The sequence below is a fragment of the Triticum dicoccoides genome, chromosome 5A (genome assembly GCF_002162155.2).
Source record: "Triticum dicoccoides isolate Atlit2015 ecotype Zavitan chromosome 5A, WEW_v2.0, whole genome shotgun sequence".
NCBI lineage: Eukaryota > Viridiplantae > Streptophyta > Magnoliopsida > Poales > Poaceae > Triticum > Triticum dicoccoides.
The window spans coordinates 34,481,782-34,504,793 of NC_041388.1; positions in this window are offsets into that span (position 1 = coordinate 34,481,782).

Here is a 23,012-nt window from a genome sequence, read left to right on the forward strand (position 1 = left end):
CTCGGATTTTATGGCCTCAAGCCATTTATCGGAATCCGGGCCCACCATCACTTCTCCATAGCACGTAGGTTCATTGTTGTCTAGCAACATGACTTCCAAGACAGGATTACGTACCACTTTGAAGTAGTACGCATCCTTGTCATCCCACGAGGTTTGGGAGTGACTTGATCCGAAGTCTCATGATCAATATCATAAGCTTCCACTTCAATTGGTGTAGGTGCCACAGGAACAACTCTTTGTGCCCTGTTATACACTAGTTGAAGTGACGGTTCAATAACCTCATCAAGTTTCCACCATCCTCCCACTCAATTCTTTCGAGAGAAACTTTTCCTCGAGAAAGGACCCGATTCTAGAAACAATCCCTTATTGCTTTCCAATCTGAGACAGGAGGTATACCCAACTGTTTTGGGTGTCCTATGAAGATGTATTTATCCGCTTTGGGTTCGAGCTTATCGGCCTGAAACTTTTTCACATAAGGGTCGCAGCCCCAAACTTTTAAGAAATGACAGCTTAGGTTTCTCTAAACCATAGTTCATACGGTGTCATCTCATCGGAATTACGTGGTGCCCTATTTAAAGTGAATGTGGTTGTCTCTAATGCCTAACCCATAAACTATCGTGGTAATTTGATAAGAGACATCATGGTATGCATCATATCCAATAGGGTGCAGTTATGATGTTCGGACACACCATCACACTATGGTGTTCCAGGCTGTATCAGTTGTGAAACAATTTCCACAATGTCTTAATTCTGTGCCAAACTCGTAATTCAGATATTCATCTCTATGATCATATCATAGATACTTCATCCTCTTGTCACGACGATCTTTCAACTTCACCCTGAAATTACTTGAACCTTTCAATAATTCAGACTCGTGATTCATCAAGTAAATATACTCAACATCTACTCAAATCATCTGTGAAGTAAGAACATAACGATATCCACTACACGCCTCAGCACTCATTGGACTGCACACATCAAAATGTATTACTTCCAACAAGTTGCTTTCAGGTTCCATTTTAATAAAACCGAGGCTTTCAGTCATCTTGCCCATGTGGTATGATTTGCATGTCTCAAGTGATTCAAAAATCAAGTGAGTCCAAACGGTCCATTTGCATGGAGTTTCTTCATGCATATACACCAATAGACATGGTTCGCATGTCTCAAACTTTTCAAAAACGAGTGAGCCCAAAGATCCATCAACATGGAGCTTCTTCATGCGTTTTATACCGATATGACTTACGTGGCAGTGCCACAAGTAGGTGGTACTATCATTACTATCTTATATCTTTTGGCATGAACATGTGTATCACTACGATCGAGATTCAATAAACCATTCATTTTAGGCGTAAGACCATTAAAGGTTTTATTCAAATAAACAGAGTAACGATTATTCTCCTTAAATGAATAACCGTATTGCGATAGGCATAATCCAATCATGTCTATGCTCAACGCAAACACCAAATAACAATTATTTAGGTTTGACACCAATCTCGATGGTAGAGGGAGCGTGCGATGCTTGATCATATCAACATTGGAAACACTTCCAACACATATCGTCAGCTCACCTTTAGCTAGTCTCCGTTTATTCCGTAGCTTTTATTTCGAGTTACTAACACTTAGCAACTGAACCGGTATCTAATACCCTGGTGCTATTAGGAGTACTAGTAAATTACACATCAACAGAATGTATATCCAATATACTTCTATCGACCTTGCCAACCTTCTAATCTACCAAGTATCTAGGGTAATTCTGCTCCAGTGGCTGTTCCCCTTATTACAGAAGCACTTAGTCTCGGGTTTGGGTTCAACCTTGGGTTTCTTCACCAGAGCAGCAGCTGAATTGCCGTTTCATGAAGTATCCCTTCTTGCCCTTGCCCTTCTTGAAACTAGTGGTTTCACCAACCATCAACAATTGATGCTCCTTCTTGATTTCTACTTTGGTGTCAAACATCGCGAATATCTCAAGGATCATCATATATGTCCCTGATATATTATAGTTCATCACGAAGCTCTAGCAGCTTGGTGGCAATGACTTTGGAGAAACATCACTGTCTCATCTGGAAGATCAACTCCCACTCGATTCAAATGATTGATGTACTCAGACAATCTGAGCGCAAGCTCAACAATTGAGCTTTTCTCCCTTAGTTTGCAGGCTAAGAAAATCGTCGGAGGTCTTATACCTCTTGACGTGGGCACGAGCCTGAAATTCCAATTTCAGCCCTCGAAACATCTCATATGTTTCGTGACGTTTCAAAAACCATCTTCGGTGCCTCAACTCTAAACCGTTTAATTGAACTATCACATAGTTATCAAAATGTGCATGTCAGATGTTTGCAACATCCACAGACAACGTTCGAGGTTCAGCACACTGAGCGGTGCATTAAGGACATAAGCCTTCTATGAAGCAATGAGGACAATCCTCGGTTTACGGACCTAGTCTGCATAATTGCTACTATCAACTTTCAACTAAATTTTCTCTAGGAACATATCTAAATAGTAGAACTGAAGCGCGAGCTACGACATAATTTGCAAAGATCTTTTGACTATGTTCAGGATAATTAAGTTCATCTTACGAACTCCCACTCAGATAGACATCCCTCTAGTAATCTAAGTGATTACATGATCCGAGTCAACTAGGCCGTGTCCGATCATCACGTGAGACGGACTAGTCAACATCGGTGAACATCTTCATGTTGATCGTATCTACCATACGACTCATGCTCGACCTTTCGGTCTTCTGTGTTCCGAGGCCATGTCTGTACACATGCTAGGCTCATCAAGTCAACCTAAGTGTTTCACGTGTGTAAATCTGTCTTACACCCGTTGTATGTGAACGTTAGAATCTAACACCCGATCATCACGTGGTGCTTCGAAACAACAAACTGTCGCAACGGTGCACAGTTAGGGGGAACACTTTCTTGAAATTATTAGGAGGGATCATCTTATTTACTACCGTCGTTCTAAGTAAACAAGATGCATAAACATGATAAACATCACATGCAATCAAATAATAGTGACATGATATGGCCAATATCATATAGCTCCTTTGATCTCCATCTTGGGGCTCCATGATCATCTTGTCACCGGCATGACACCATGATCTCCATCATCGTGTCTTCTTGAAGTTGTCTCGTAATCTATTACTTTTACTACTATGGCTAACGCTTTAGCAATAAAGTAAAGTAATTACATGACGTTTAAGTTGACACGCGGGTCATAAATAAAGTAAGACAACTCCTATGGCTCCTGCCGGTTGTCATACTCATCGACATGCAAGTCGTGATTCCTATTACAAGAACATGATCAATCTCATACATCACATATATCATTCATCACATCCTTTGGCCATATCACATCACATAGCATACCCTGCAAAAACAAGTTAGACATCCTCTAATTGTTGTTTGCATGTTTTACGTGGCTGCTATGGGTTTCTAGCAAGAACGTTTCTTACCTACGCAAAAACCACAACGTGATATGCCAATTGCTATTTACCCTTCATAAGCACCCTTTTCATCGAATCCGATCCGACTAAAGTGGGAGAGACAGACACCCGCCAGCCACCTAATGCAACTAGTGCATGTTAGTCGGTGGAACCGGTCTCACGTAAGCATACGTGTAAGGTTGGTCCGGGCCGCTTCATCCCACGATGCCGCCGAATCAAGATAAGACTCGTAACGGCAAGCATATTGAAAAAAATCAACGCCCACAACTACTTTGTGTTCTACTCGTGCATAGAAACTACGCATAGACCTAGCTCATGATGCCACTATTGGGGAACGTAGCAGAAATTCAAAATTTTCCTACGTCCCACCAAGATCTATCTATGGAGAAACCAGCAACGAGGGGAGGGAGAGTGCATCTACATACCCTTGTAGATCGCTAAGCGGAAGCGTTCAAGAGAACGGGGTTGATGGATTCGTACTCGTCGTGATCCAAATCACTGATGATCTGAGTGCCGAACGGACGGCACCTCCGCGTTCAACACACGTACAGCCCGATGATGTCTCCCACGCCTTGATCCAGCAAGGAGAGAGGGAGAGGTTGAGGAAGACTCCATCCAGCAGCAGCACAACACCGTGGTGGTGGTGGAGGAGTGTGGCAATCCTACAGGGCTTCGCCAAGCACCACGGGATACGAGGAGAAGGAGAGGGAGGGCTGCACCAACGAGAGAGATCAAATCGCGTGTATTGGGCAGCCCCTAGGCCTCATATATATAGGGGAAGGGGAGGAGGGTGCGCCCCCTCTAGGGTTCCCACCCCTAGAGGGGCGGCAGCCCTAGATGGGTCTTGGGGTGGCGGCCAAGAGGGGAAGAGGGGGGGCGCCCCCTAGGGTGGGCCTTAGGGCCCATCTAAGCCCTGGGTTTCCCCTTCTCCAACTTTGCTGCGCCTTGGGCCTTGTGGGAGGCGCACCAGCCCACTCAGGGGCTGGTCCCTCACCCCTCTTGGCCCACGCAAGCCTCCGGGACTGGTGGCCCCACTAGGTGGACCCCCGGGACCCTCCCGGTGGTCCCGGTACGTTACCGATAAACCCTGAAACTTTTCCGGTGACCAAAACAGGACTTCCCATATATAAATCTTTACCTCCGGACCATTCCGGAACTCCTCGTGACGTCCGGGATCTCATACGGGACTCCGAACAACATTCGGTAACCACATACAAACTTCCTTTATAACCCCAGCGTCATCGAACCTTAAGTGTGTAGACCCTACGGGTTCGGGAGACATGCAGACATGACCGAGACGTTCCCCGGTCAATAACCAACAGCGGGATCTGGATACCCATGTTGGCTCCCACATGTTCCACGATGATCTCATCGGATGAACCACGATGTCAAGGACTTAATCAATCCCGTATAAAATTCCCTTTGTCTATCGGTACGATACTTGCCCGAGATTCGATCGTCGATACCTTGTTCAATCTCGTTACCGGCAAGTCTCTTTACTCGTTCTGTAACACATCATCCCATGATCAACTCCTTGATCACATTGTGCACATTATGATGATGTCCTACCGAGTGGGCCCAGAGATACCTCTCCGTCACACGGAGTGACAAATCCCAGTCTCGATTCGTGCCAACCCAACAGACACTTTCGGAGATACCGTAGTGTACCTTTATAGCCACCCAGTTACGTTGTGACGTTTGGCACACCCAAAGCACTCCTACGGTATCCAGGAGTTGCACAATCTCTTGGTCTAAGGAAATGATACTTGACATTAGAAAAGCTTTAGCATACGAACTACACGATCTAGTGCTATGCTTAGGATTGGGTCTTGTCCATCACATCATTCTCCTAATGATGTGATCCCGTTATCAATGACATCCAATGTCCATGGTCAGGAAACCGTAACCATCTATTGATCAACGAGCTAGTCAACTAGAGGCTTACTAGGGACATGGTGTTGTCTATGTATCCACACATGTATCTGAGTTTCCTATTAGTACAATTCTAGCATGGATAATAAATGATTATCATGAACAAGGAAATATAATAATAACTTATTTATTATTGCCTCTAGGGCATATTTCCAACAGCCTCCTCCTCCGGCGAGTGACGATCAGGGCCCTCGGCCGGCTCCTTCTCCGGCGCGTAGCGGCACTCCGCCTCCTTCTCCGCCTGCGCCGACGCGCCCAAGCAGCCAGCATCCTCCTTCTCCGCCTCGTCAGCAAGGGCGGAAGAGACCTGCCGCCGCTCCAGCTGCTCCGGCGCGTCGTAGTCCTTCTCCTCCGCCTCTTAAGCAAGTAAATAAGACAACCGCTACGTCTGCTCGGTCGGCGTCTAGCAGTACAACCAGAGACGGGAGGACATACAGATTCGGTCCTTCTCTGAAGACTCCAGAGAAGTTACCATACGGGAGGACCCAGGAGGAGAACGCCGAGATCGCGCGAGAAGAAGTGAAGAAATTCTTTGAAGGGGTGAAAGCAAAGAAACATCCACCTCCGGAGGAGAAGGTAGATCGGGTGAAAGTGAAGCACACTCTGGCTGCCCTGACAAAACCACCGAAGTCTGATCCGCCGAAAGGAAACTATGACCGCATTATTGGAAAGGAATTTGCCGAAGCGGAGCGGTCGGGAAGTACTGTCAGTGATCAAAGGCTGAAAGAACGACGAGCTGGGAAACAAATTGCTCAGCTCGGCGAACAAGCGAAGCAATCGTGCCCCCCGCTCAACGTGCCTAGCCACAACGTCGCTAATGATCCGAGGATGGTGCCCGGTTATAGCAATCTTGCAGATTACCTGCCCGACGAAGTACATTATGAACCCATGGACGTGCAGATACAAAGATACGAGTACGGGAAGCCTCTCGTCAAAGATGAAAGATCTCTATCAACGATGATGCAAAGATTGCATGATTGGTACTTGAAAATCTGTAGAGACTCTGGGGGAGGAGTACTTTGTATGTGAAAGTTAAAAAGGAGCATGATCTCGTTGGAATTTATCTGTTGCCTGTTCCATTTGAGGAGTTCTATCAGTTTTTCAATCAATTGGCCCTCGATAAAACAACGGTCGCCTGCTACTGTCTGTAAGAAGTACTACTTCTGTCATTAAGTTTCTCTATATAGCTTAGCTCTTTCATTGCATGTATTTATAATCATCCTCACTATATTATGCAGATTGAAGATCGCCGAATTGAAGAAAAGACAAGTCGGTGATATTGGGTTCATTAACCCATATCTCATAGATGCAACTGAGGTTAAACTTCATGCCGCAGCTACCGAGGCCAACATGCTACGATCGTTCGTAATAAATCGAAACAAAGATATAATACTCTTTCCTTACAACTTCAGGTGAGTGTTACTGTCTTGTGCGTATTCGGTTTCCCTTATATATTAGTCAAGGTTATAGTAATGTAATTGATGAGTTATGCATGTGTGTGCAGTTTCCACTATATTCTCCTAGAGATTAAGCTTGAGCAGGGAGTAGTAACCGTCTTAGACTCTAAATGAAAAGATCCCCAGGACTAAGCAGACATGACTCAAATACTCCAGAAGTAAGTTAAATCGATCATTATCCACCATATCAGCAACTTTGTTCATTTCCTGATATCAAGTAATTGTTTTCTTTGTCCGGCAGGGTTTGGATAAAATTCACCAAAATAGTTCCGGGACTGCCGAAGGAGCTGGAATTTAGACACCCGAAAGTAAGCACTATAGTAGCATGTTCCGCGCATCTCCTAGTGATTCAAGCGCTAGTTTCATCAATACCATTTAGCATCCTTGCTTATCAGTTTGATTGACCTCTATTTCTTGTAAAGTGGTTGTGGCAGGAACAAGGGAATGATTTCTATGGATACTACATCTGCGAGTCCATCCGCCACACAACCTGTGAGCGGGGTGGGTACTCTAACGAACAATATGAAGTACGTAAATAACAACATACACAATTTTATTTTATTACCATCATTTGTGTTGAGTTTCATTCATTCATATATATATGTATTGACCCCCTTCTTCAAATTAGATGTTTGGGAAGCGGGATGAACTCCTAGCACCAGCTCGCATGCGAGCAATTCAAGAGGAATTGGTGGCATTATTTCTTGACCGCGTGATCCCTAAAGATGGAGAATTCTATGTGGACCCTGAGTCCGTATGATTATATTTGTAAGAGATAATTATTGTATATATGTAGCCGGTAGTGTCAGATAGATATATGAGAACTTGTTGTTCGACCAATCTCTCGGAGAAGGAGAGGTGGTCGATATCACTTCTCTCTGTATGCATATATGTTCATGACGATCTTCTGTTTCCTTCGTTTGCTTACTAGCTAGCCAGCGTGTCTAGTCCTCTCTATACGTATGTATAGTACGTAGCATCGACCAAGCACGGACATAAGAGAGGACACTTCTCTCTATTAATTATAGCTAGCTAACACAATATATGAAACACCTAAATTAACCCCCCAAAACCCCCAACCCCCCCCCTATCAAAAAAAACCCAGCCACATAAATGCTAACACGTGGATGCCTATTGATCCCGGTTGGTGCCACCAACCGGGACCAAAGGGTCTCCTGACTGGGCTCTGCGCACTGCCCACGTGGAGGGCTTTAGTCCCGGTTCTGGATTGAACCGGGACTAAAGGGGGGAGGTATTAGTACCAACACTTTAGTCCCGGTTTCGGAACCAGGACTAAAGGCCCTTACGAACCGGGACTATAGGCCCTTTTTCTACCAGTGATATGTATTAAACCGGCTTCTAGAGCGGGAGTTTGTATCCGTCAACCTCTCGTTAGATGACGAGCACTGCGCATACAATTTGATGTGTTGCAGATATATACAGCAGCATTGGTTCACCAATATTTGGCGCTGTTAGGACTGGATTACTGACCAATAAGGTTTTATTTTGTCCAGTCCGGTCGCGGCTGCATCCGTTCACAGGAAGTTTTTGGTGCGCCAAAGAAGGTGGTAAAGAGGTAGTGCCTTTTCTCCGAACCTGGAGATAAAGCGGCTTAAGGCAGCCACGCATCCAGCTAGTTTCTGGATGTGCTTGAGGTCTGTTGGTATAGCCAACTGCAACAGAGCTCGGATTTTTGCCGGATTCGCTTCAATTCCTCTATTGGAAACAAAGAAACCCAGCAGTTTCCCAGAGGGGACGCCAAAAACACATTTTGTCGGGTTCAGCTTGATGTCGTATGTTCGGAGGTTATCGAACGTAAGCCTCAAGTCGTCTATTAGGGTTTCGACGTGTCTTGTTTTTATGACCACGTCGTCCACATATGCCTCCACTGTTTTGCCGATTTGGTTTTCCAGGCATGTTTGAATCATGCGTTGATAGGTTGCGCCAGCATTTTTAAGCCCGAAAGGCATAGTGTTGAAGCAGAAAGGACCATATAGCATTATGAAAGCTGTTGCAGCTTGGTCGGACTCTGCCATCTTTATTTGATGGTATCCGGAGTATGCGTCGAGCAAACACAGCAAGTCGTGTCTGATACGTCTCCAACGTATCTATAATTATTGATTGCTCCATGCTATATTATCTATTGTTTTGGACTATATTGGGCTTTATTTTCCACTTTTATATTACTTTTGGGACTAACCTATTAACCGGAGGCCCAGCCCAGAATTGCTGTTTTTTTGCCTATTTTAGTGTTTCGAAGAAACGGAATATCAAACGGAGTCCAAATGGAATGAAATCTTCATGAACATGATTTTCTCATTAGATAAGACCCAGGAGACTTCGACCCTCTGTCAAGAAAGCCACGAGGCGGTCCCGAGGGTGGAGGGCGCCCCCCTAGGGCGCGCCCCCCTGCCTCGTGGGCCCCTCGAAGCTCCACCGACGTACTCCTTCCTCCTATATATACCTACGTACCCCCAACAGATCAGATACGGAGCCAAAAACCTAATTCAACCACCGCAACTTTCTGTATCCACGAGATCCCATCTTGGGGCCTGTTCCGGAGCTCCGCCGGAAGGGGATTCCACCACTGAGGGCTTCTACATCAACATCATAGACTCTCCGATGAAGTGTGAGTAGTTTACCTCAGACCTTCGGGTCCATAGTTAGTAGCTAGATGGCTTCTTCTCTCGTTTTGGATCTAAATACAATGTTCTCCCCCTCTCTCGTGGAGATCTATTCGATGTAATCTTCTTTTTGCGGTGTGTTTGTTGAGACCGATGAATTGTGGGTTTATGATGAAGATTATCTATGAGCAATATTCGAATCTTCTCTAAATTCTTTTATATATGACTGAGTTATCTTTGCAAGTCTCTTTAAATTATTCGTTTGGTTTGGCCAACTAGATTGGTAGTTCTTGCAATGGGATAAGTGCTTAGCTTTGGGTTCAATTTTGCAGTGTCCTTACCCAGTGACAAAAAGGGTTGCAAGGCATGTATTGTTTTGTTGCCATCGAGGATAACAAGATGGGGTATTTATCATGTTGCATGAATTTATTCCTCTACATCATGTCATCTTGCTTAAGGTGTTACTCTGTTTTCATTAACTTAATACTCTAGATGCATGCTGGATAGCGGTCGATGAGTGGAGTAATAGTAGTAGATGCAGGCAGGAGTCGGTCTACTTGTCTCGGACGTGATGCCTACACACATGATCATACCTAGATATTATCATAACTATGCTCAATTTTGTCAATTGCTCAACAGTAATTCGTTCACCTACAATAAAATACTATGCTCTTGAGAGAAGCCACTAGTAAAATCTATGGCCCCGGGGTCTATTTTCATCATATTAATCTTCCTACGCTTTATTATGGCTTTCCTCTTTACTTTGCCTTTTTATTTTACTTTACATCTTTATACCAAAAAGACCAAAAATATTATCTATCATCTCTATCAGATCTCACTCTCGTAAGTGACCGTGAAGGGATTGACAACCCCTATTCGCGTTGGTTGCGAGGAGCTATAGGTTTTGTGTAGGTATGAGGGACTTGCGCGTGGCCTCCTACTGGATTGATACCTTGGTTCTCAAAAACTGAGGGAAATACTTACGCTACTCTGCTGCATCATTCTCTCCTCTTCAGGGAAAACCAATGCAAGCTCAAGACGTAGTAGTCTCCTGCTGTGCCGTCGATGATTTCGTCGATGCGAGGGAGGGGTAAGGGATGCTTGGGGCAAGCCTTATTGAGGTCTTTGAAATCGACACATTGGCACTAGGATTTGTTCTTCTTTGGTACCATTACCAGTTTTGCCAGCCAATCCGGATGCTTGATATCTCTGATAAATCCGGCCTCGAGTAGTTTGGCTAGCTCTTCCCCCATGGCTTGTCGTTTGGGCTCTAAAAATCACCTTAGAGTTTGCTTGACAGGTTTGTATCCTTTTAGTATATTGAGGTTGTGTTCGGCCAGTCTGCGTGGGATGCCCGGCATGTCCGATGGATGCCAGGAGAAAATGTCCCAATTCTCGCGTAAGAAGTCTCGCAGTGCGGCGTCCATTGCGGGGCTCAACTGGGTCCCGATGGAAGCTGTCTTCGTGGGGTCCGTTGGATGGACCTGAAATTTGACTATCTCGTCTGCGGGTTTGAATGAGTTGGACTTGGGTCGCTTGTCGAGTATCACGTCGTCCCTGTCCACGGCGGCACGCAGTGTTGTTAGTTCTTCGGCTGCTAAGGCTGCGGATAATGCTTCCAGGGCTAGTGCTGGGGTTTTGTTTTCGGCGCGAAGTGCGATGTCCGGATCACTGGCTAGAGTGATGATTCCATTGGGTTCGGGCATTTTAAGCTTCATGTACCCGTAATGGGGTATAGCTTGAAAGCTTGTAAATGTGTCCCGTCCTAAAAGGGCGTGGTATCCGCTGCCGAATACCACATCGAGTGTGTTTTTTCCCGCACACCGCGCTTCCCGACTAGGGATAATTCCCCTGAAGGTTGTGCCGCTTTGCTCAATGCGGCTTTTATCAATTTCCATCTTGTTGAATGTTTCTTTGTAGATCAAGTTTAATCCGCTTCCGCCGTCCATGAGTACTTTAATGAGCCGAGAGCCGTCCACGATTGGGCTAAGGGCCAGAGCGGCTGGTGCCCGGACAATCTGGAATCGAGGTTCATCACCGGCATTGAAAGTTATAGCAGTGTCGTTCCACGGGTTTATTTTTGCCACATGGCAGATGTCAGCGGAGCTTCGATGAGCTCGCTTGCGCCTATTGTTTGAGGCGAAAGTCTCGGCTTACAAGAAGATCCTCGCCACTTTTTGCAACCTGCCGGAGTATCCAACATGCCCTAAGGCTATGAGTTGGAGTTGTGTCCGGCGTACTGTGGAGTTTGCATGGCCCATTGAGCCATTCTTCCAATACGGTTCCACGCCCTGGGGTGGGCTTTGGTTTCTTGGGGATTGAATCGGCCGACTTACGAGAGTTCACCCGTTTAGCTCGGACAAAGGTTTTGGCGAGAGCCGGACTATCCCAAATTCTGTTTGGGTTTTCCAGGCGCTTTCCATCGCGCAGTACTTTTGTACTATGGTTGCCAAGTCAGCAAAGTGTACTATGTCACGGTGACTTATAGCATTAAGGATTCCTTTGTTCATGAAGTTTTTGCAGAAAAGTGAGACTACGTCCTCCTCACGACAGTCCTTGACCTTATTTAACACAAGGAGGCATCTGGCCCAGTAGCGATGTACAGTCTCCTGGGGCTCTTGTCTGATATGGGAGAGACGGTTTAAGTCCGTGTGGGTGGGCGTAGCTGAATCTGGATTCTGATCTGATCTAGCGCCCAGGGGCATGGGAGCTTCCGAGTTTGATAGCTCGGGGTCCCGGGTGCTGCCCAATTTTTCCGGCCCAATACCCGATTCTAAGTCCGGGACCTGTGCCATGTCTTCCCTTGAGCGGGTATTCGGCTCAGGGAGCTCGGTGATCCGGACATAATTCGTCCTCAAAATAGAGGAGTAATCCATGTGTGGTTCCTCCACTACCGCTATCTAATGGGTGGCCGGCGGGGATTTAATGTCCCTTTGGTCGGGTTTAAGCCTGATCCTGTCATAGTCTGTAGCGACTCCCAAAGCAGCGATGCGATCCAAGAGCTCATTAAGGGAGGAGAGCTCCATCGGATCCGTTTGTTCAGCGAGTTCCGAATTGACGTGGAGGTTATGCGTGATGACCCGAGAGGTCATCGTTGGCGCGACAGCTGATGGGGCAGCCATGATGAAGCCGCCTAGCCGGAGAGTTTGGCCTACAGCCAGCGCTCCCCCAGAGGTGATGTTGTCCTTGACAACAAGACGGGCCATCGAGCCTTGCAGCGATGACACAGAGGAACTCTCAATGAAAGCACCAATGTCGGTGTCAAAATCGGCGGATCTCGGGTAGGGGGTCCCGATCTGTGCGCCTTAGGCTTATGGTAAGAGAAAGCAAGGGACACAATGTTTACCCAGGTTCGGGCCCTCTCGATGGAGGTAAAACGCTACTTCCTGCTTGATTAATATTGATGATATGAGTAGTACAAGAGTAGACCTACCACGAGATCGTAGAGGCTAAACCCTAGAAGCTAGTCTATGATGATTATGATTGTGAACATGATTGGCCTTCTAAGGACCAACCTCCCCGGTTTATATAGACACCGAAGAGGGCTAGGGTTTACATGGAGTCAGTTACAAGGAAGGAAATATATTATCCGGATCGCCAAGTTTGTCTTCCACGCAAAGGAGAGTCCCATCCGGACACGGGACGGAGTCTTGAGTCTTGTATCTTCACACTCCAATAGTTCGGACGAAGTATATAGTCCGGTTGTCCGGATACCCCCTAATCCAGGACTCCCTTAGTGGCCTTGTTATGTGTATCTGTAGCTTAAGATGCCAGGTCACAAGGGTACCATCACGGTACATGGTGACAGGAAGATAGCTTTGGAATGTGAAGAGGGCGATGTTGCTTATGCTAAGTCTGCCTGTGCCACGGAAGAGCTGAAGTTTTACAAAGATAATGTTGACCCGGCGGATATGACCCCCTTGAAGAAACCAACCACAGAGCATGACCCCTTGCTGAAGTTTAAGTCGGCAGACGACACTAAACAGGTTTACTTCGTCCCTGGTGACTCATCCAAATAGTTCACTATCAGTGCTAATATGGATTCGAAATAGGAAAGTGTGCTCATCGAGTTCATCCGTGAGAACCGGGACATCTTTGCATGGAAGCCTTCGGATATGCCGGGTGTACCAAGAGAACTCGTTGAGCACACTCTCAATATTGATCCCAAAATTAAGTCGGTCAAGTAATTCCTTCATTGTTTTAATGAGGAAAGATGTAAGGCCATTAGAGAAGAGGTGGCCCAGCTCTTAGCATATGGGTTCATAGTTGAACTTCTTCACCCTGAGTGGTTGGCTAACCCGCTGCTAGTACTAAAAAAAATGGCACTTAGTGTATGTGTGTGGATTACATAGACCTTAATAAAGCTTGCCCAGTTGATTCTTTTGCTCTCCCATGTATTGATCAGATCATAGATGCTACAGCGGCTTGTGAGCGTTTGAGCTTCCTGGACGCTTATTCTGGTTATCATAAGATTAAGATGGCAGTTAAAGACCAAGAGAAGACGGCTTTCATCACACCTTTTCGAGCTTTCTGCTACATGGCTATGCGTTTTGGGCTCAAGAGTGCCCAAGCGACTTATCAGCGTTGTGTTCAGAATTGTTTTCACAGTCAGATTGGACACAATATTCAAGCCTACGTGGATGATATTGTTGTGAAGTCTAGAAAAAAGGAGACTTTCTTATATGATTTGAGAGAGACCTTTGATAATATCCGGGTCTACAAAATGATGCTTAACCTGGCCAAATGTGTTTTTGGTGTGCCTACAGGCAAGCTATTGGGTTTTTTGGTTTCTATGAGAGGTATTGAAGCTAACCCGGAGAAAATCAAAGCTATCACTTCATTGGCAGCGTGCGTCAATGATGTTCAACGTCTGGCGGATCGTATTGCAGCGTTAAGCCGTTTTGTAAGCCGCTTGGGAGACAAGGCTATTCCTATGTACCAGATGATGAAAAAAACAGATCGCTTTGTTTGGAGTGATGCGGCTAATGAGGCTTTTGAAGCGCTTAAAAAGTAGTTGGCTCAGCCGCCGGTTCTTGCATCTCCCATTGAAAAGGAGCCCTTGCTCTTATATGTGGCTGCTAATAGCAGAGTCGTCAGCGTGGCAGTTGTAGTGGAAAGAAAAGAGATGGGTAAGGAATATCTGGTTAAAAGGCCGGCTTATTACGTCAGTGAGGCCTTAATTGAATCTAAACAGAGATACCCACATTGGCAGAAGCTAGTATATGGGGTGTTAATGGCTAGTCGCAAGTTGAAGCATTACTTTCTTGGTCATCCCGTTATTGTGGTTAGCTCTGCTCCCTTAAGCGATATTATTCAAAACAGAGAGGCCACAGGCCGAGTGGCCAAGTGGGCCATTAAGCTTGGACCACATGGTTTGAAATATATGCCAAGGCGGCTATCAAGTCTCAAGCTCTTGTGGATTTCATCAACGACTGGACAGGATGCCTGAGGAGAAGTCTGATAATACGTATTGGACTATTAATTTTGGTGGGTCCAGGCAATTGGAAGGCTCGGGGGCTGGAGTTATTTTGACTTCCCCATGAGGTGACAAGTTTTGTTATGTATTAATGCTAATGTTTCCTTGTACTAACAATGCAGCTGAATATGAGGCCCTGCTTCATGGCCTAAAGGTGGCCAAAGAGATGAATCTAGGCCGGGTCAGGTACTTTGGCGACTCAGATTTGGTGGCTCAGCAGGTCTCTCGCACTTAAGATTCTAAAGACCCACTCATGGTGGCTTATCGTCGGGCGGTTGATAATATCGCTGGTCACTTCAAAGGTTATCAGATGGAGCATATGGATCGAAGGAAGAATGAGGCAGCCGATGCTTTGAGCCGGCTTGGGTCGCAGACTAAGCCAGTGCCCCCTAATGTTTTCTTGATGTATTACATAATCCTTCTGTTAACTTTCCATCCGAAGAGGATCTTGCTATTCCTGACCTGGAGGCACAGTTGGTGGCGGCTCTCCATTCCATCCCTGATTGAACATTTCCCTATTTGGCTTATATGACCCGGGGTGAGTTACCTGAGGATGAAACTTTGGCCAGGCAGATAACCCGGCAGTCTAAGTCTATGACTATTGTCAATGGCGAATTACACTGATGAAGTGTCACATGCATGTTCCAGTGTTGTGTTTCTTCTGAAGAGGGTCGTGAGATTCTAAGGGAGATTCATGAAGAAGAAGATTGTGGCCATCACGCCGGCTCTAAATCTCTTGTGGCTAAAGCTTTTTGTCATGGGTTTTATTGCTTGACGGCTCATGCTGATGCAGAAGATCTGGTTAGCAAATGTGATGGCTGTCAGAAATTTTCTAGACGAGCTCATGTGTCGGCTCAAGAATTGAGGATGATTCCAATCACTTGGTCGTTTTCAATCTGGGGGCTTGATATGGTTTGACCTTTCAAGAGGTCTAAGGATAGAAAGACCCACCACTTGGTGGTGGTTGACAAATTTACCAAGTGGGTTGAAGCAGAGCCGGTCAGTAAGTGTGATGCAGCAACGGTGGTCCAATTCATGAAAAAAGTAATCTTCTGTTTTCGTTACCCAAACGGCATCATAACTGATAATCGCACTAATCTATCCAAAGGTGCTATGAAAGAGTTCTGTCAACCAGAGCATATTCGTCTTAACGTCTCATTAGTAGCTCACCCTCAGTCCAATGGTCAAGCTGAAAGGGCCAATCAAGAAATCTTGAGAGGGGTAAAACCCCGGCTTATGGTCCCTTTGCAAAGGACACCGTGTTGTTGGGTTGAGGAGTTACCCTCAGTGTTGTGTAGTATTAACACCATCCCAATAGATCAACAGGTTACACGCCCTTTGATGTCTACTACACAACCTTCTTCTTGTAGATGTTGTTGGGCCTGCAAGTGCACAGGTTTGTAGGACAGTAGCAAATTTCCCTCAAGTGGACGACCTAAGGTTTATCAATCCGTGGGAGGCGTAGGATGAAGATGGTCTCTCTCAAGCAACCCTGCAACCAAATAGCAAAGAGTCTCTTGTGTCCCCAACACACCCAATACAATGGTAAATTGTATAGGTGCACTAGTTCAGCGAAGAGATGGTGATACAGGTGCAATATGGATGGTAGATAAGAGTATTTGTAATCTGAAAATATAAAAAATAGCAAGGTAACAAGCGATAAAAGTGAGCGTAAACGGTATTGCAATGGAGGGAAACAAGGCCTAGGTTTCATACTTTCACTAGTGCAAGTTCTCTCAACAATAATAACATAGATAGATCATATAACTATCCCTCAACGTGCAACAAAGAGTCACTCCAAAGTCACTAATAGCGGACAACAAACGAAGGGATTATGGTAGGGTACGAAACCACCTCAAAGTTATTCTTTCCAGTCAATCTGTTGGGCTATTCCTATAAGTGTCACAAACAGCCCTAGAGTTCGTACTAGAATAACACCTTAAGACACAAATCAACCCAAACCCTAATGTCACCTAGATACTCCATTGTCACCTCAAGTATCCATGGGTATGATTATATGATATGCATCACAGAATCTCAGATTCATCTATTCAACCAACACATAGAACCCCAAAGAGTGCCCCAAATTTTCTACCGGAGAATCACGACGAAAATGTGTGCCAACCCCTTTGCATAGGTTCATGGGCGGAACCCGCAAGTTGGTCACCAAAACATACATCAAGTGGCACGTGATATCCCATTGTCACCACAGATACGCACGACAAGACATACATCAAGTGTTCTCAAGTCTTTAAAGACTCAATCCGATAAGATTACTTCAAGGGGAAAACTCAATCCATTACAAGAGAGTAGAGGGGGAGAAGAAACATAAGATCCAACTATAATAGTAAAGCTTGCGATGCATCAAGATCGTGCCAAATCAAGAACACAAGAGAGAGAGATCAAACACATAGCTACTGGTACATACCCTCAGCTCCGAGGGTGAACTACTCCCTCCTCGTCATGGACAACACCGGGATGATGAAGATGGCCACAGGTGAGGGTTCCCCCCTACGGCAGGGTGCCGGAACTGGGTCCCAATTGGTTTTTGGTGGCTACAGAGGCTTGCGGCGGCGGAACTCCCGATCTAATCTCTGTTCTGGAACTTTTCCGATACATAGGTATATATGGGTGCAGGGGGTACGTCGGTGGAGCTACGGGGGCCCCACGAGGCAGGGGGGCGTTCCCCCCCACCCTCGTGAGAACCTCCCTTCTTTCCTGACATGCACTCCAAGTCCATCAGGTGGCTTTCCTTCCAAAAATAACTTCTCTAGTTGATTTCATTCCGTTTTGACTCCGTTTGATATTCCTTTTCCTCGAAATACTGAAATAGGCAAAAAAACAACAAATCTGGTTTGGGCCTCCGGTTAATAGGTTAGTCCCAAAAGTAATATAGAAGTGGAAAATAAAGCCCAATATTGCCCAAACAGTAGATAATATAGCATGGAGCAATCAAAAATTATAGATACGTTGGAGACGTATCAAGCATCCCCAAGCTTAATTCCTGCTCTTCCTCGAGTAGGTAAATGATAAAAAAGAATATTTTTGATGCGGAGTGCTACTTGGCATAATTTCAATGTAAATCTTCTTAATTGTGGTATGAATATTCAGATCCATAAGATTCAAGACAAAAGTTCATATTGACATAAAAATAATAATACTTAAAGCATACTAATAAAGCAATCATGTCTTCTCAAAACAACATGGCCAAAGAAAGTTAATCCTACAAAATCATAGTATGGCTATGCTCCATCTTCCCCACACAAAATATTTAAATCATGCACAACCCCGATGACAAGCGAAGCAATTGTTTCATACTTTTGATGTTCTCAAACCTTTTCAATCTTCACGCAATACATGAGCGTGAGCCATGGACATAACACTTATAGGTGGAATAGAATGGTGGTTGTGGAGAAGACAAAAAGGGGAGAAGATAGTCTCACATCAACTAGGCGTATCAACGGGCTATGGAGATGCCCATCAATAGATATGAATGTGAGTGAGTAGGGATTGCCATGCAACGGATGCACTAGAGCTATAAGTATATGAAAGCTCAACAAAAGAAACTAAGTGGGTGTGCATCCAACTCGCTTGGTCACGAAGACCTAGGGCATTTTGAGGAAGCCCATCATTGGAATATACAAGCCAAGTTCTATAATGAAAAATGCCCACTAGTATATGAAAGTGACAACATAGGAGACTCTCTATCATGAAGATCATGGTGCTACTTTGAAGCACAAGTGTGGTAAAAGGATAGTAGCATTGTCCCTTCTCTCTTTTTCTCTCATTTTTTTTAATTGGGCCTTTTCTCTTTTTTTATGGCCTCTTTTCTTTTTTTTCTTTTTTCGTCCGGAGTCTCATCCCGACTTGTGGGGGAATCATAGTCTCCATCATCCTTTCCTCACTGGGACAATGCTCTAATAATGATGATCATCACACTTTTATTTACTTACAACTCAACAATTACAACTCAATACTTAGAACAAGATATGACTCTATGAATGCCTCCGGCGGTGTACCGGGATATGCAATGAATCAAGAGTGACATGTATGAAAGAATTATGAACGGTGGCTTTGCCACAAATACGATGTCAACTACATGATCATGCTAGCAATATGACAATGATGGAGCGTGTCATAATAAATGGAACGGCGGAAAGTTGCATGGCAATATATCTCGGAATGACTATGGAAATGCCATGATAGGTAGGTATGGTGGCTGTTTTGAAGAAGGATATGGTGGGTGTATGATACCGGCGAAAGGTGCGCGGTATTAGAGAGGCTAGCAATGGTGGAAGGATGGGGAAAGTGCGTACAATCCATGGACTCAACATTAGTCATGAAGAACTCATATACTTATTGCAAATATCTAGAGGTTATCAAAGCAAAGTATTACACGCATGCTCCTAGGGGGATAGATTGGTAGGAAAAGACCATCGCTCGTCCCCGACCGCCACTCATAAGGAAGACAATCAATAAATAAATCATGCTCCGACTTCATCACATAACGGTTCACCATACGTGCATGCTACGGGAAACACAAACTTTAACACAAGTATTTCTCAAATTCACAACTACTCAACTAGCATGACTCTAATATCACCATCTTCATATCTCAAAACAATTATCAAGCATCAAACTTTTCTTAGTATTCAACACACTCATAAGAATTCTTACAAATCTTGTATGCTTAGCATATTATGACTATTTAAGCAAATTACCATTCTATTTAAGACTCTCAAAATAATATAAGTGAAGCACGAGAGTTCATCTATTTCTTCAAAATAAAACTACCACCATGCTCTAAAAGATATAAGTGAAGTACTAGAGCAAATGACAAACTGCTCCGAAATATATAAGTGAAGATCAATGAGTAGTCGGGTAATTATACAACTATGTGAAGACTCTCCCGTTTAATAATTTCAGATCTTGGTATTTTATTCAAACAGCAAGCAAAGCTAAATAAAATGACATTGCAAGGATAGCACAACTCATGTGAAGAAGCAAAAACTTAGGCTCAACCGATACTAACCGATAGTTGTTGAAGAAGAAAGGTGGGATGCCTACCGGGGCATCCCCAAGCTTAGATGCTTGAGACTTCTTGAAATATTATCTTGGGGTGCCTTGGGTATCCCCAAGCTTGAGCTTTTATGTCTCCTTAATTCCTCTCATATCATGGTTTCTCTTTTTATCAAAAGCTTCATTCACAACAAACTCAACAAGAACTCGTGAGATAGGTTAGTATAAACCAATGCAAAACCTTATCAATTTCTACTGTAAAAAATCACTAAAATTATTATTCAACATTTCATACTAAATGCCTCTGCATATTTAATACTCCTATCCTCAAATAGAATCATTAAACAAGCAAACATATGCAAACAATGCAAACATAACAGCAATCTGCCAAAACAGTATAGTCTGTAAAGAATGCAAGACTATCAATACTTCCCTAACTCCAAAAATTATGAACTAACATTCCCACTGTAAGAAATTTATCAGAGCTCAATATGCAAAAAGATTCAACATTAGACCACTCTATTACTTTTCTAGGGAATTTTTGCAACAGCGGTAAACTTTCTGTTTTCAAACAGCAACATGTATACTAGCAAAATAAGCATGGCAAAGGCTATCCTTGACTTTTTTATTGAAACTAAAGATACAAAACATTATTCCAAATAACAGCAAGCAAAAACTAACAAGATAAAATGACACTCCAAGAAAAACACATATCATGTGGTGAATAAAAATATAGCTCCAAGTAAAGTTACCGATGAACGAAGACGAAAGAGGGGATGCCTTCCGGGGCATCCCCAAGCTTAGGCTCTTGGTTATCCTTGAATATTACCTTGGGGTGCCTTGGGCATCCCCAAGCTTAGGCTCTTTCCACTCCTTATTCCATAGTCCATCGAATCTTTACCCAAAACTTGAAAACTTCACAACACAAAACTTAACAGAAAACTCATGAGCTCCATTAGCAAAAGAAAGCAAAAAAACCACTTCAAGGTACTGTAATGAGATCATTCTTTATTTATATTGGTGTTAAACCTACTGTATTCCAACTTCTCTATGGTTTATAAACTATTTTACTAGCCATAGATTCATCAAAATAAGCAAACAACACAATGAAAACAGAATCTGTCAAAAACAGAACAGTCTATAGTAATCTGTAACTAACACAAACTTATGGAACTCCAAAAATTCTAAAATAAATTGGTGGACCTGAGGAATTTGTCTAGTAATCATATGTAAAAATAATCAACTAAATAGCACTCTCCAGTAAAAATTTCTAGCTAATCTCGTGAGCACTAAAGTTTCTGTTTTTTACAGCATGGTCATAAAGACTTCACCCAAGTCTTCCCAAAGGTTCTACTTGGCACAAACACTAATTAGAACATAAACCCACATATAAACAGAATCTAGATGGATTATTTATTACTAAACAGAACAAAAAGCAAGAAACTAAAATAAATTGGGTTGCCTCCCAACAAGCGCTATTGTTTAACGCCCCTAGCTGGGCATGATGGTTTCAATGATGCTCACATAAAACATAAAAATTGAAACATAAAGAGAGCATCATGAAGAATATGACTAGCACATTTAAGTCTAACCCACTTCCTATGCATAGGGATTTTGTGAGCAAACAACTTATGGGAACAAGAATCATCTTGCATAGGAAGGTAAAACAAGCATAACTTCAAGATTTTAAGCACATAGAGAAGAAACTTGATATTATTGCAATTCCTACAAGCATATATTCCTCCCTCATAATAATTTTCAGTAGCATCATGAATGTATTCAACAATATAACCAGCACTTTAAAGCATTCTTTTCATGATCTACAAGCATAGAAAATTTACTACTCTCCACATAAGCAAAATTCTTCTCATGAATAATAGTGGGAGCAAACTCAACAAAATAACTATCATATGATTGAAAATTAAAATCAAGACGACAAGTTTCATGGTTATTATTATTCTTGATAGCATACGTGTCATCAAAATAATCATCATAGATAGGAGGCATGCTTTCATCATAATAAATTTGCTCATCAAAACTTGGGGGACAAAAAATATCATCTTCATCAAACATAGCATCCCCAAGCTTGTGGCTTTACATATCATTAGCATCATGGATATTCAAGGAATTCATACTAACAACATTGCAATCATGCTCATCATTCACATATTTTATGCCAAGCATTCTATGTAGTTCTTCTTCTAGCACTTGAGCACAATTTTCCTTTCCATCATTCTCACGAAAGATATTAAAAAGATGAAGCGTATGAGACAAACTCAATTCCATTTTTTGTAGTTTTATTTTCTAAACTAAACTAGTGATAAAACACGAAACAAAAAGATTCGATTGCAAGATCTAAAGATATACCTTCAATTACCTAGCCTCCCCGACAACGGCGCCAGAAAAGAGCTTGATGTCTACTACACAACCTTCTTCTTGTAGACGTTGTTGGGCCTGCAAGTGCACAGGTTTGTAGGACAGTAGCAAATTTCCCTCAAGTGGATGACCTAAGTTTTATCAACCCATGGGAGGCGTAGGATGAAGATGGTCTCTCTCAAGCAACCCTGCAACCAAATAGCAAAGAGTCTCTTGTGTCCCCAACACACCCAATACAATGGTAAATTGTATAGGTGCACTAGTTCAGCGAAGAAATGGTGATACAAGTGCAATATGGACGGTAGATAAGAGTATTTGTAATATGAAAATATAAAAACAGCAAGGTAACAAGCAATAAAATTGAGCATAAACGGTATTGCAATGGCAGGAAACAAGGCCTAGGGTTCATACTTTCACTAGTGCAAGTTCTCTCAACTATAATAACATAGATAGATCATATAAATATCCCTCAACATGGAACAAAGAGTCACTCCAAAGTCACTAATAGCGGAGAACAAACGAAGAGATTATGGTAGGGTACGAAACCACCTCAAAGTTATTCTTTCCAATCAATCCGTTGGGCTATTCCTATTAGTGTCACAATCAGCCCTAGAGTTCGTACTAGAATAACACCTTAAGACACAAATCAACCAAAACCCTAATGTCACCTAGATACTCCA